This window comes from Ursus maritimus, unplaced genomic scaffold (genome assembly GCF_017311325.1).
Source record: "Ursus maritimus isolate PB19 unplaced genomic scaffold, ASM1731132v1 scaffold_15, whole genome shotgun sequence".
Lineage (NCBI taxonomy): Eukaryota > Metazoa > Chordata > Mammalia > Carnivora > Ursidae > Ursus > Ursus maritimus.
The window spans coordinates 50,651,160-50,664,897 of NW_024423897.1; the positions used below are offsets into that span (position 1 = coordinate 50,651,160).

Below are 13,738 nucleotides of genomic sequence, written 5' to 3' on the forward strand. Positions count from 1 at the left end.
TCTCCCCAACTGAAGAATTCCAAATATTTTTTTCCATATTGCATGCACAATGGAGTACTCCAGTTGTACCCTCCTGAGTGTGGGCTGTACTTAGTGACTTGCTTCCAAGAGTAGGTTGGTTACAAAAGTGGAAGGAGGCAGGGGAGTAACCTTCCACTGGAGAAGCCTGGCAAATACTACATTAGCTGGGTGATAAGTGTTTACATTATCTGTGATAAGTCATATTCATAACATATGCTGTTGTTATGATGTGATGAGACTACTTTACCTCTATGGTCTTCCTCTTAAGAACCCATACCTAGTCTAATAATGAGAAAAATATTAGCCCAAACCAAATTGGGGAGAGTCTACAAATACCTGACCAGGGCTCTTCCACACTGCAAAGGAAAAACAAGGAAAGTCCGAGAAACTGTCACGGACCAGAGGGAGCTAAAGAGATATAATGACTAAATGTAATGTTGTGGTGTCCTGGATGGGATGCTGGAACAGAAAAAAAAAGGACACTGGGGAAGAACTAGTGAAATCCTAGTAAAATGTGGAGCTTAGTTAATAGTAATGTACCAGTGTTAGTGTATTAGTTGTGACAAATTTATCCTAGTAATGTAAGATGTGAACGAGGGAAACTGTATACAGAGTACAAAGGAACTCTTTATATTAGCGTTGTAACTTTTATGTAAACCTAAAAATACTCCCAAATCCATTTTATTAGAAAAAAAGATTATGGGGAAGTCTAAGTATACCTAGGTAGGAGGGGTAGGGAAAGTCTGCGGAGACAACATCTAAGCTTAGACCTAAATGTTGATGAAAATCCTATCTTGAAAAACTCTTTGAAGAGCATTCTGAAGGAAGAGCAGCTAAACCAAAGACTCTAAGTAGGAAAGAGCTCAGTGTGTTGGAGGGAATAAAAAGAGGACGATGACGGAGGAGGGGCAAGTGATGTCATTGGGGAAGCAGGGGTGCACCTCACCATGTAGGCTATCATGAAGAATTTATGTTTCATTCTAAGAGCAAGGGGAAGACATTGGAAAGTCTCAGGCAGAGGAGAAATAATAGTAGTAATAATAGATGTCTCTGATTGCTTTGTGGAGACTGGGTTGGAGAGAGGCTGGGCTGAGGCAGGAATGCTATTAGAAGGCTTCCTTGGTGGATGGATGGGAGGGACATAACAGTAAGTCATGATGGCAGCAGAGATGAGGGAAAGTGGATCCATTTGAAAAATGTTTGAAAGTTGAAGCAACAGGTGTGTTTTAATTTTGTTTTTGTTTTTTTGTAATTTATTTGATGACAAAATATCTGAACTGACTTGAGGCTACTGATGGTCTTTATCTTGCTATCAGTTAAGGTCAATATTCATGTGTTTTGCCACAGAAATATTGTGATTAGTTAATAAGATGTTAACCTAAACCTTGCTTAGTATATGGGACGTTCCATTTATGTTGAAAATGCACCATGTCATATTTTAAAAATCTGGACAGTTTCAAATTCTGAAACATATATGGCCCAAAGTATTTTGGGTAGGGGGTTTTGGCCTAACACATGGTCTGTTCTGGAGAATGTTCCATGTACTTCGGAGAAGAATGCATATTCTGCTGTTGTTGAATGGTGTGTTCTATAAATGTGTTCCTGGTGCAGTTGATTGATAGTGTTGTTCAAGGATTCTATTTTCTATTGATCTTCTGTCTAGTTGAAAGTGAGTTATTGAAATCTACAACTATTATTGAATTATCTATTTCTTCAATTCTGTCAGTTTTTGCTTTTTATATTTTGGGGCTTTGTTATTAGAAGCAAATATGTTTATGAGTGTTATATCTTCTTGAAATATTGACCGTTTTATCATGACAAAATGTCCGTTGTCTCTAGTAACGATTTTTATCTTAAAGTCTGTTTTGTCTCATATTGTGGTACCAACCACTGGAGTGGCATAGCCACTCCAGCTCTCTTTTGGTTACTGTTTGGATATATATCCTTTTTCATCCTTTTGTTTTCACCCTATTTGGTCTTTGAATCTCAAGTGTATCCCTGCAGACAGCGTATAGTTGGAGTCTTGGTGGGTAAGGGAGCTCGGACCTGCATATGGTTATTCTTGGAATAGAGCCTTCTGAAAACCAATAAATGTTGTTGAGCTAGCTTCTTCTTCTTCTTCTTTTTTTTTTTTTAAGATTTTATTTATTTATTGGACAGAGAGAGAGACACAGTAAGAGAGGGTACACTAGCAGNNCTGCTGAGCAGGGAGCCCAATGCAGGGCTCAATCCCAGGACCCTGGTATCATGACCTGAGCCGAAGGCAGATGCTTAACAACTGAGCCACCCAGGCGCCTCGTTGAGCTAGCTTCTTTGAAGTTATCAATTTAGGGAGAGTCTGTGATTCTACAATCATGGTGATTATGTGCTAAATGAGATTATGTGTTTCAAATCCCTAATCAAATATTCTGTTAACCCGTGTATTTGTGCAGTTGTCTTCACCCAGAATCGTGAGGCAATTGTGTGATTTTTCATTATCTTCTCTTTCCCCAATCACCTGAGACTTGGTGTGAGTAATTGAAGAGTTGTGGGACTATGCTTTTTAAGTAAGTAAGAGATGAGTATTGCCATTAATAAATATTCAGCTCCTTCTTCCAAGGTCTCCAGAGCCTCCCGAATAGGAGTATGGACACAATTAGCTTTTGTAACTTAGCCCATCTTTTTAAAAAATTTGTTACACATCTTCTAAAGGGGTTGAGATTATATGAGGGTCAGTGTGATATAATAGAAAAAAGTGTGTGCTTTAGCAAGATGCAGACCAGGGTCCAAATTTTAGCTCAACCACTTACCAAGCTGTGTGACCAGCAGTGATGCCATAGGTCTTAATTTCATCTTGTTGTTGGGAAAGTTAAATTGAGTAACATTTTCAGAGTTCTTGGCATGTGATGTTGCTTTATTAATCCCAGACTTCTAACCTTGTTAGAACAAGAGTTGTAACACATATAATTCTGCCAGATTTTGTATTTGTTGTTTATTCATTCTTTAAATAATACAAGAAATATTTAATTACTAATTGACAGGCACTGTTCTGGGACTAGGGATGAACAAAAGAGTAAACAAAAGAAATAAAATCCCTGCCTTCAGAGGGCATACAATCCAGAGAGGGATAAATAAATAAACTTTAAATAAAATAATTAGAAAATGAGTTAGCAGTAAGTGCTAAGGAAAAAATATTGGGCAAAGAAGGAGAGATATGGGCAAAGAAGGAGAGATATGAAATCTTGGGAAGGAATGGTTAAATTTTTCGGTAGGTTGGTCAGAGAAGGTTTACCAATCCATGACCTTTGACTTTGATTCTCAGAATTTTTTAATTTATGGCTTTCTAGAAATAGGGTATGCTAGTGAATATTCACCATGAATAATTTTCCCACTGAAAGACATTTCATTCTGGATTTCAGTTTTCTATGAACTGGAAAGGTCAATAGTTATAGTTTTTTAAATTGCATCAATATATTAAAAGCCTTGATAGTGGCCAATTTCCTTAATCCATTGTAGTATCCAGGATATCATGGTAAAGATTCAATACACTGGTTTTAGGAGCAAGGAAAAAGAGTCAGAGATGCTCATTTTGCTCTTCTGAATTTATTCACTGTTCCTTCTACAGAATTATCAAGGGGTTATGATTTTAAAATAAAAACCATGATATATGAGAAATTCAGCTATTTTGGATTATAATTACTTTTTTAAAGTAATCTCTGTGCCTAATGTGGGGCTCAAACTCATGACCCTGAGATCAAGAGTCGTATGTTTTGCTGACTGAGCCAGCTAGGCATCCCTGGATTACAATTATTTTAAATAACGATATTTATAAGTATAGTGATAATAAAATAAATAAAAATGAATATTGGGCCGTTTTTTTCCCCTGGTGTTGAAAACATGCAATTTCTGAGGTGGATTGTTTTGAAGAGAAGCTCCATCATCTCATTGAATGTCATCTAGGAAACTTAGCTATTTGGAGAATGAATGTTTGAGGCCATGGTTTTCAAGGTAATATAACTGGGAGATACTGAACAGGAGTTGGCCACTATGAAAGTCATTCATTGACTTAAAGAAGGGAAATGACTTTTTATGTTGTTTCTGAAACTATGGAAACTGACATCTGGGCTTCAAAAATCCATTTGGAATAAATGGCTTCCGTAACTCAGTGCAGCAGGATGCGGGGCAGCCCGTCTTTTTTTTTTTTTAAATCTCTGCCATTGACAGAGAATATGAATATAAAGGAGTTTTGAAGGGTGAACGCTCCTTCTTTCTCTTCAGAAAACTTTTAATAATTTGGAGACATTTTGTTTGAGATTCTGATACTTAGTCAACCAAAATGGAATGTTCAGTTCCCCAAATTTGATGGGAAATGTCATCCATAACTTACAACCCTTGGCTTTCAAAGGCCATAAGCAAAGTGGGTTATTAAGAATCCTTTATTCAGGAGAAAAATGATGGTCATTTCATGGGGAGTAAGATTTATATTTATCAACACATACAAGAGGGAAGATAGATCATGCTGAGAATAAGTATTGTTCATGGAGTCCCAATCTGGGTTTCCTGAATTCGCTTGATTGCCTTTGTAGTGGATGAGTTTAGATCATCTGTTAAAAGTTTAAAGTCTTTCAAAATAAGTCAGTTAGTGGCAGGTCTTGAGGATTTATCTGAGCAAGAGTCTGAGTGTTGGTATCCCTTTCCCCAACTAGATGTCAGAAGACCTTCACTATGCAACTCCGCCCTCTAGTGTTTCCTGTTAACTCCAGTTACGTTCTTGAGATGTGTCTCAGGGCACAGAATTCCATCCATCACGTTAGAGGTGTTTCTCTACTTTTTTCATGCTATTTGAAAATAAATTTGGCCCAGGTTGCATTTACTTAATTGACATCTGTTATTGTTCACCTGATTTGTTTCAAAAAAGGTGCCTGTTTTTCTATTTGATTCAATTTGATTAAATCAAACATTTCTATTTTCTTTTTTCTTTTCTTTTTTTTTTACACTTTGCAATTTGGGGAAGTTAAATTTTACTTTGTTCAGAGATTTTGGAATAGCCACTTCTTAAATACTTGAAGAGTATGAAGTATGTGAACTCAAGCAGAATGTTAAATCTATTTAAAGTGATTTTAGGGGGGCGCCTGGGTGGCACAGCGGTTAAGCGTCTGCCTTCGGCTCAGGGCGTGATCCCGGCGTTATGGGATCGAGCCCCACATCAGGCTCCTCCGCTAGGAGCCTGCTTCTTCCTCTCCCACTCCCCCTGCTTGTGTTCCCTCTCTCGCTGGCTGTCTCTATCTCTGTTGAATAAATAAATAAAATCTTAAAAAAAAAAATAAAGTGATTTTAGGGAGTGCATTCACATTTTGATTGCCCATTTACTATCTGGACACAACAAGTTTATATTGAAGATCATTACAGCACTTAGCGGTCTCTGTCAAAATATTTGCAATATATCGATGATTAAGTATTTTAGATATTTTTGTCAGCAGGACAAAAAAATATCCTTTATTTGGATTCATAAATATTGGAGCAGTTTTGTTATTTGAAAAACAGTGATTGCGTTTTGGCTTTTTTTTTTTTTTTTGGTTTGGCTTTAGTTTTTTTATTTTTATTTTTATTATTTTATTTATTTTATTTTTTTTAAAGATTTTATTTATTTATTTGCCAGAGAGAGAGACAGGCAGCGAGAGAGGGAACACAGGCAGGGGGAGTGGGAGAGGAAGAAGCAGGCTCCCAGCGGAGGAGCCTGATGTGGGGCTCGATCCCAGGACCCCAGGATCACACCCTGAGCCAAAGGCAGACGCCCAACGACTGAGCCACCCAGGCGCCCCATGGCTTTAGTTTTTTTAAAGAGGGCCTTTTATTTTGCTTAGGGCAAAATTTTAAAAGAGTTAGATGAGAAGCAATTCTCTTGATGAAAAACTTATGAACTATATTTGAAAATGAAGTTTTTAATTACTACTGATTGTCTTACTAATGGCAAGTCATCCTGCTTGAGGGAGAAAATTTTTCCAAGCAGCTTGAGTTCTTAGTTAACAACCAGAGGAACTGTAATTAAGCAGTAACTAGGCACTGGCCATCTCCTGAGGTTCATCACTGGTGGGAGGGGATATGGAGAATGAGTCTCTGGCTGGTTGTGAATCCCCAGGAAAGGCTCCGTTACCCCGGAAATAACTGGAAACTGAACAAAGAAATAGAGGAAGGAAAAAGGAGAGATAAGTAGAATTTTCTTTTTCTAAATGGGAAATATAATTTAAGTTTAGAGATACAGGCATTTCAAAAACACTAATAGGGAGCGTTAGACAAATACTGTTTGTTTGGACTCACATGATGTCCTTTCCATATCAAGGAGGCCACAATTACTCTTGTTTTCCACATAGTAAATATGATATATTAGTTACTGAAAGTAAACGATGCATAAATACTCAAAAAACTTAGTTTGTAACACTGTCCCTGCCTCCTTTACTGAGTAACTCTTTTATCAAATAGTCCATGAGAGCATGGCAGAAGGTACAAGGAATGTTCCGTTTGGTCAGGGAAAACCATTTCAACTGTGGTTTCCAAGCATCTTCAGTGGGACTGTAGGAATATGCAGCTTCTGTTAGAGAATGATGTGGCCATAATGTTCATTAAATGTGTTTTAAATATGGTTAAAGTGTGGGGGATTTTAAGTGACCAAAGAAATACATGAAGTAAAGACAATATCTTTTACATAAAAATGTACATATAGTACTTTTGCCTTATCAAAAATTGAAATGTGTTTCTAGGCCAAACTAAATTTCAGAGAATACTTAAAAAGCCAAACATGACAATAATTGCATACATTAGCATGGTTAACTTGAAGTTCAATATCTTGGTAGCTAGCGTATATTTTAGTTTGAACAGCTAGAAAAATATTCTTCATCAGATTTTGATACAGTAAGAAAAATGGTTTATATTACTTATTAAGTACCTTTTTTCTCTCTGCTACAAAACCATAGGGTACTAAATGACAAGCACAGTAAATTAAAATTGTTTTGCATGGTCAATAACATGTTTTCAGCAGTTAAACCTTGAGTAAGTGCTGAGCATATTAATTTTTGTGGCAATTTACAGCAAAGAGTTGGCGCAACATTGGGACAGTTTTCAATAAAATAGCATAAAGTATCGTTGGAAGTAAGGAGAGAAATACTTACATTGATGATGTCTCTGCACTGCATGTTCTGTATTAAAACCATTGCCCAGCAGCTCCAAGCTCACAGAAGGTGACTATTCCCATGAAGGACTAAGAGAATATTGGCCATTGTTGAAGGCAGTTTTAGTTTGTAACTTGAAGACAAGGTCCTTACTGCGGATAAGGTGTTAACTCTACACGGGTACAGTTGTATGCTATGAAAAGTAATACAGAGCTCCTTATCAAGCATGGGTCTGAGTTTTTCTAGCACTTCAGACATGAGAGAGCTCACTTGTCATATGCTTTTGGAGTCTGATAATGGAATTTCTTCTAGATGTCTGATCAGAACCAAACTGTGACAGCAAAGTGACTATACCATAATGAAATGATACAATTATTCTCATTTAACTTTTGTATAGTAAATCCATTCAGCACTCAGTGCAATGAATATATTGTTTTACTGGCTTCCAGATATTTAAGGATTAAAGCTGACTTGATTGCACAGCAAACAGGTATGGAAAGTGATGTAGATTAGACACGTGTTTACTTTAAGCGAATCTCGATATGTCATTTCCAGGACCAAAAGTATTTCTTAAGCATGGTTGAGAGTGATCTGGAGTAGGAGGTTAAGGGTATGTTTGGGCACCTCCCCATGGACACGCTTTCTCAGGCTGACCGCGGCTGAACCTTGGATGAGCCTGGGAAGCAAGCACATTGTTACAAAGTTTGTGTCGTGCTACAATGACTATTTCTGGAGAAACTTCCCGGTATTAGGAGCTGCCATTTATTGAGCACTTGTGCGCCAGGCACTTTGCAAAGGGCTTAAGAGGCATTGCCCCATGTCCTTCCCAAACTGCTGTAAGAATGAGCAGTGTAGAGAAATGTATCTTCCTCTGAGGTGCTTCAGTTTAAGTTGTGCCAAGATTTACAGGATTACATTTAAATCAGTTTGGGAAAAGGGAAAGGACGCTTTCCAATCCGTGAGGGAGCTTGAATATTAGTTCATGAGCCAGCACGCATCACTGTGGGATTTGGGGTGAGTCTAATGATTCACTAAACTGTTTTAAACTACATAAATAATTCAGGAAAATGTGATATTGTTAAAATGTATGTTAAAATTTAAATGATCAGATAAGAAAGAAACCAGTAGAATAAAAATGGATAATCCCTCCTTTTATTTATCTCCCAGGCCCCACCCCCAATCCATTACCACAATCCTGGTGATCCCCTTGTTAAGGCTGTCTTTTCCCTTCTAAGACTTTCTGAAGAATGCGTTTACATATATATTCAAATTCTGTGTATTTATAGTATTTCTCTTTCCCTATTACCTGCCTTGTTCTGTAATTTCTTTCACTTGACAGTGTATCAGTACATATGACCCTCTATTATTTTTTTTAACCAATGTATACTTCACGATAAATTTAACAATTTATTTAACAGTTTTCCTGTAGAGGGACATTTAGGTAGTTTATAAATTCTCACCACTGTAAAAATGCTGCAGTGAACTCTACACACACATTGGGTGTATTACTGTAGAGTAGGGTCAAATGTGGAAATGTTGGGTTATGGAGTCTGCACCATTAAATTTTTGACAAATACTTCCAAATTGCCCACTGTTAGCATTGTATGAATATGACTTTCTATCAGCATTGTAGGACAGTGGCCATTTCTCCTATTCTGACCAACATGAGAAATTACCAATTATTAATTATTAATAAATTAATTATTAATGTCGCATAAAAGTGATATCTTATTATTTTGATTTGCATTTCCCTGATTACTAGTGAGGTTGAACATTGCTTTTTATGTTTACTGACCATTGGTATATCTCTGGGCCTGTGAATTATATGTTCATATACTCTTTTTATTGAGATCAAGCTTATTAATTTTAAAAATTTATATTTACATCATTAAAATTTCCCCCCTTTTTTTGGCCAGCTTGATCTGTCAACTTCTGTTATATAACTTACAATCTAATTGGGAGATAGAAATTAATAAATCATCATGCCATTAATTTTTAAACTCGATATTAGGATTATCCTTGTGTTTCTGATTTCTAGCTTAATTGCCTTGTGACTAGAAAACATAGATGTTGAATTCCTTCTGTCAGTATCGCTGAGACTTGAATTTTGGCCAAGTATGTGGTTAATTTTTGCATTTATGTTTCGCGAGTGCTGGAAAAGAATGTGTTTTCTCCAGTTGTTGGATGTACTTTCTAAGGTTTGATTGGATTGTCTGGTAGGGCATGTTGCGCCTCTTACAGAATTCTTTAAGTTCCTACCTAAGGTGAAACTAACAGATGTCCTGGACATGGTGTTACAGAAAGCTCTTCACGTTACTTCCTAACCGCGTCAGATATGATCTGTTTTAGATGCCAGTGGTGAATATCCAAACTGTGAAACTGAAAAGAGATAGGACTTTCTTTTTTCATAGAAGTGTCAGGTAAGATGCTCCTGGGCTGTGAAGGTGCTTCATGTGTCAGAATCCAGACTCTTCCTCTCTTATTGTCCTGATAACGTGACCTCCATTCCCAAGTTCATCTTATTGCACAAAATGGCTATTTCACCTCCAGACATCATATCCGTATGCCAGCTGGGAAGAAGGAAAAAGAGAGGAAAGCACATCCCTGTAGAAATGTGTCTACAGATGTCTAGAGGCCATTTCCCAGAAGGTGTGCACAGCACATCAGACTACGTCCCATGGGCTAGGGGACGTATGGGCCACATGACTAATGATGACCACATTTAGCTTTAAGGCAAACAAGGGAATGGGTGGTGTTCATTCTGGTCAGCCTGTGACCAAAGGAATTTTGGGAATTTTTTTTAACAAGAAAGGAATGAATAGGTACTGAGCAACAGCTAGCAGTCTCTGCCATAGCCAATTCTATCAGTGGTATATCCATCAATGAATACTCAATTTTACCAAATACAAGTGTCTTGAGGTGTAAAGAATACTATACTTCATTTTGTGTGCAATCTTTGCTAAAATACTTAGACTTTCACCTTTTCTGCATCCTAAAACACAACTTAAGAGCCTCTCCAGCAGCACTTGTTTGCCTGCAGAGTGACGTTCGTGCTCCCAACATGGTGGTCAGGTCTTATTCGAGCTAGCCACGTCTCAGTTACCAAACATATGTCCACTTCCATGCTTCTGGTAACCTGTGATCCTGCCAAGGAGTTATCCTCATTTCTCCAGCACAAACCACGAGTCCCCTCTTAGTTCCTGAGCCAAAGACACTCCTTTCTCGTCTAGAAATGCCCCTTCTCTATTTCCTACGTGGCGAAGTTCCCTCTTGCTTTCCAAGTCTAATCTAAAAGCCACTTGTCGACCAAGTCATCTTTAAACACTCCAGCATGTGTGTAATCTTCTCTGCCTCGCAACTGCCACAGCACTGTAACTGTTTTCTGCTTCTGTGATGATGCACACGTTTTTATGTTGGCGCTCGAGGGCAGGACTGTACCCGAGTTAGTATTCTGTCCTCCACAGGGCCCAGCCGTGTGTATAACATTGGACAATCCATCAAGAAAGGAAAATTAAGTGAATGATTGACTGCTTGTAAAATGTGTGCATTTAGTGTCATAATATTTATTTTATACAGTCTAAATTACCATATTACGTTAATGTAACTTCGCTCTGTGTGGTCCAAATGACATGGTTGCTGCTTGATCATTGTAATAAGCTGAGAGATGCATTTAGTTCAAAGATAGCACAAGCAGCTGCAGGCGGCAGGAGAGAGCATGATACCACTTACTGGCACATCTTAATATTTTAATAGACTCATTCTTAGCCAAATAGAGGCAGCAGAATTTAGAAACAATGCCAGTTCCTGCCATTGGCTTCATCGGGGGCACTTTATTCCATCAACTTTGGGAGGGAGTGATGAAACTTCTGGGGCTCCATTTGTGTCTCTGACTGAGGGTAAGAAATGGATCCCCGATTTTGCTCTGAGAACTGTTTGTAGACAATCTTATCTTGTGGTCTTCTACCTATCGTCTCAATCAGGATTTCTTGGTATCCGACTGGACCCCGCTAAAATTTGGCTTAGTTTCTTTAAGATGAATTAATAAACAGGGCTTGATATGCTTTGTGACGTTGCTCTTGATAACACTGTTAGCATTCTTAGGCCATATATATACTCAGAATGTGTGTTTTAACTATATTTTTCCATGTTGGTCTGAAAACTTGGAACAAATCTCAAGTTTGGACAAAAACTGAAAAATTGCTCTGTTAGACAGATGGGTAGGCAGGTAGAAACTGACTTGCATCATACCCATCATAAGCATATTAATTACTGTGTCTTTATCTTAAAAAATACAACATGCATTTGGCAAAAGTCATTTGTTTATAATAGAGCCGTGAGTGAAATAGAAATAAAAATATAAAGCTCAACTAAAAACCTCTTCATGCTTAATGACTGAGATACTGGAAACACAGCTGGTACCATCTTACCTGAGGTTGTTCTGGAAGTACTAACTAATGGAGTTAGGAAAGAGAACCAAAAAATGGGCATTGCTGCCTTTTCCTCACGGTCAACATCAACAAAGAATACCATTCTTGGTCTTCACCCAAAAATGACAACAACAAAAAAGCCCCCCAAAAGTCACTATTATTTTATTTGCATTCCTTTGGTTAGTGGGGAGATTAGGTATCTTTTCTGGTTTTATTGGCAATGTGAAGAGTGAGATATGAAATGTTTACTTGTGGCAATAACTGGAGACACGGAAGGAAGAATTCTTTTTTTTTTTAAGATTTTATTTATTTATTCGACAGAGATGGAGACAGCCAGCAAGAGAGGGAACACAAGCAGGGGGAGTGGGAGAGGAAGAAGCAGGCTCATAGCGGAGGAGCCTGATGTGGGGCTCGATCCCATAACGCCAGGATCACGCCCTGAGCCGAAGGCAGATGCTCAACCGCTGTGCCACCCAGGCGCCCCGGAAGGAAGAATTCTAATTGACATTGGTTTTCAATAGCTTCCATCTCTCTCTCTCTCTCTCACACACGCACACACACACGCACACACACACACACAGGCTCTTAAGGCAAAGATGCAAAACCATAGGCTGCCAGGTTTTTGTCCTTCTAGGAGACAAAAAAATGAATCAGTCTCAAAGAGTGGGGTATGGTGGGGGAGTGGTTCTGGGAAAAGGATTTGGGGCCTATAAACTGATACTATGTTTTTGGAGAGTGGTCTAGAAATGTTTATCTGAATATAAAATAAAATATGTTCAGCTCTTTGTCTTGGCAATCATACCTCAAGAGGTTTACTCTAAGGATATAATTATACGAGTCTGAAATGATGTATGTATGAGGATATTGGTTTCAGCCTTGTTTGTGACAGAGAAGTATTGAGAAAGAGCTAAATGCTCACGCATAAGAGCTGGTGGATGGTTATGCAGTGGAGTACTATGAAGCCAGTGAAATGTGTTGACTCGGAAGAATTTCCACAACCTATTGTTGAGGAAAAGAACAGGTTATAGAACCCGTGCGTGCTCTAATTCTACTTAGTAGTTGAATAGATAGGTAGACCTGTAACTATATATCTGAACTTTTCTGTGAATGTATAGAGAGAGCTAGAAAAAAGTGCTAAAAATATGGACATTGGTAATTAAAATCGAGCTGGGAAGATACACGCAACAAAGAGGCTGTTGGAGAGTAATGGAAGGTATTTACAACAACTCAAGCCCACAGGGTTTCAGAGCAGGGAAAGATCAGCGTAGCAAGAGAGATCAAAGAGGGGCTCACATAGTAGGAAGCACTTGAGTTGATTCATTTTCCAGAGTCAGGGTTTGATTGGCTGGAGAGGCAGGAGCAGAATTACACGTAAGAGTAACAGCATTCATCCCGCAATGTTTGTGTGGAGCAGTGAGGCAGACACGAGGAATCACATGTTAAGTTATAGCTCCCAGCCTGGAAGAGTTTATAGCCCATTGGAGAATAAAAGTACATAAATTACAGTCTAGTGTGGAAAACACATCTCTAAAAGCACTGTGGGAGTGCTAAAAATGGGTACCTGCCTAAGCCTTGAGTGTGGTGAACAGGGGTAGACAGCAAGGGGCTGCGTGAGGGAAGTTTCTAGGAGAGGCGAGCATGAGTTGAAATTCAGGATGAGTTAGCTATGTGGAGAGTAAATAATACTGAAAGCAAGCATGAATGCTTACCTCAGACTTGACCATTATACTGATACAAAAGGCCATCTCCAGCTCACTGACAGGTTATGTGCTGAGCCTGTTTGGAAATCGCACTATTTTTCCACTCATGGAGTCCGTGTGAACTTCTCCTGCTTGTCCACAGAGGCCATTTAGCCTGTATGCTTAATCCCACATATCGAGTTGCTTAGGTGAATTGTTTTCTGGGTCTGGTGAGGGAGGAAACATAGTTCTCCTCATCTCCACTCTCTCCAGCTTGGTGACAGGCATGGAGACAGGGCAGGGTGAAGAACTGGGGCCATATGCGGTAGGATGCACTGGGTCATGGGCGTATGTATAGATAGCTTTAGTAGAGACTACCAAAGTTTCCCAAGTGCTTGTACAATTGATAGTCCCACTGGGAGTATAAGAGAACACTTCCACATCCTCACCAGGAAGCCTCCATAAG

The 13,738-nt window shown here is 38.6% G+C and overlaps 1 protein-coding gene across 1 annotated transcript in view; it reads left to right on the forward strand.

The window, feature by feature from the left end:
• The window catches only part of MARCHF11 (membrane associated ring-CH-type finger 11), a 95,658-nt gene that overhangs the window by 11,920 nt on the left and 70,000 nt on the right, over positions 1 to 13,738 (forward strand). The window lies entirely within an intron of this gene.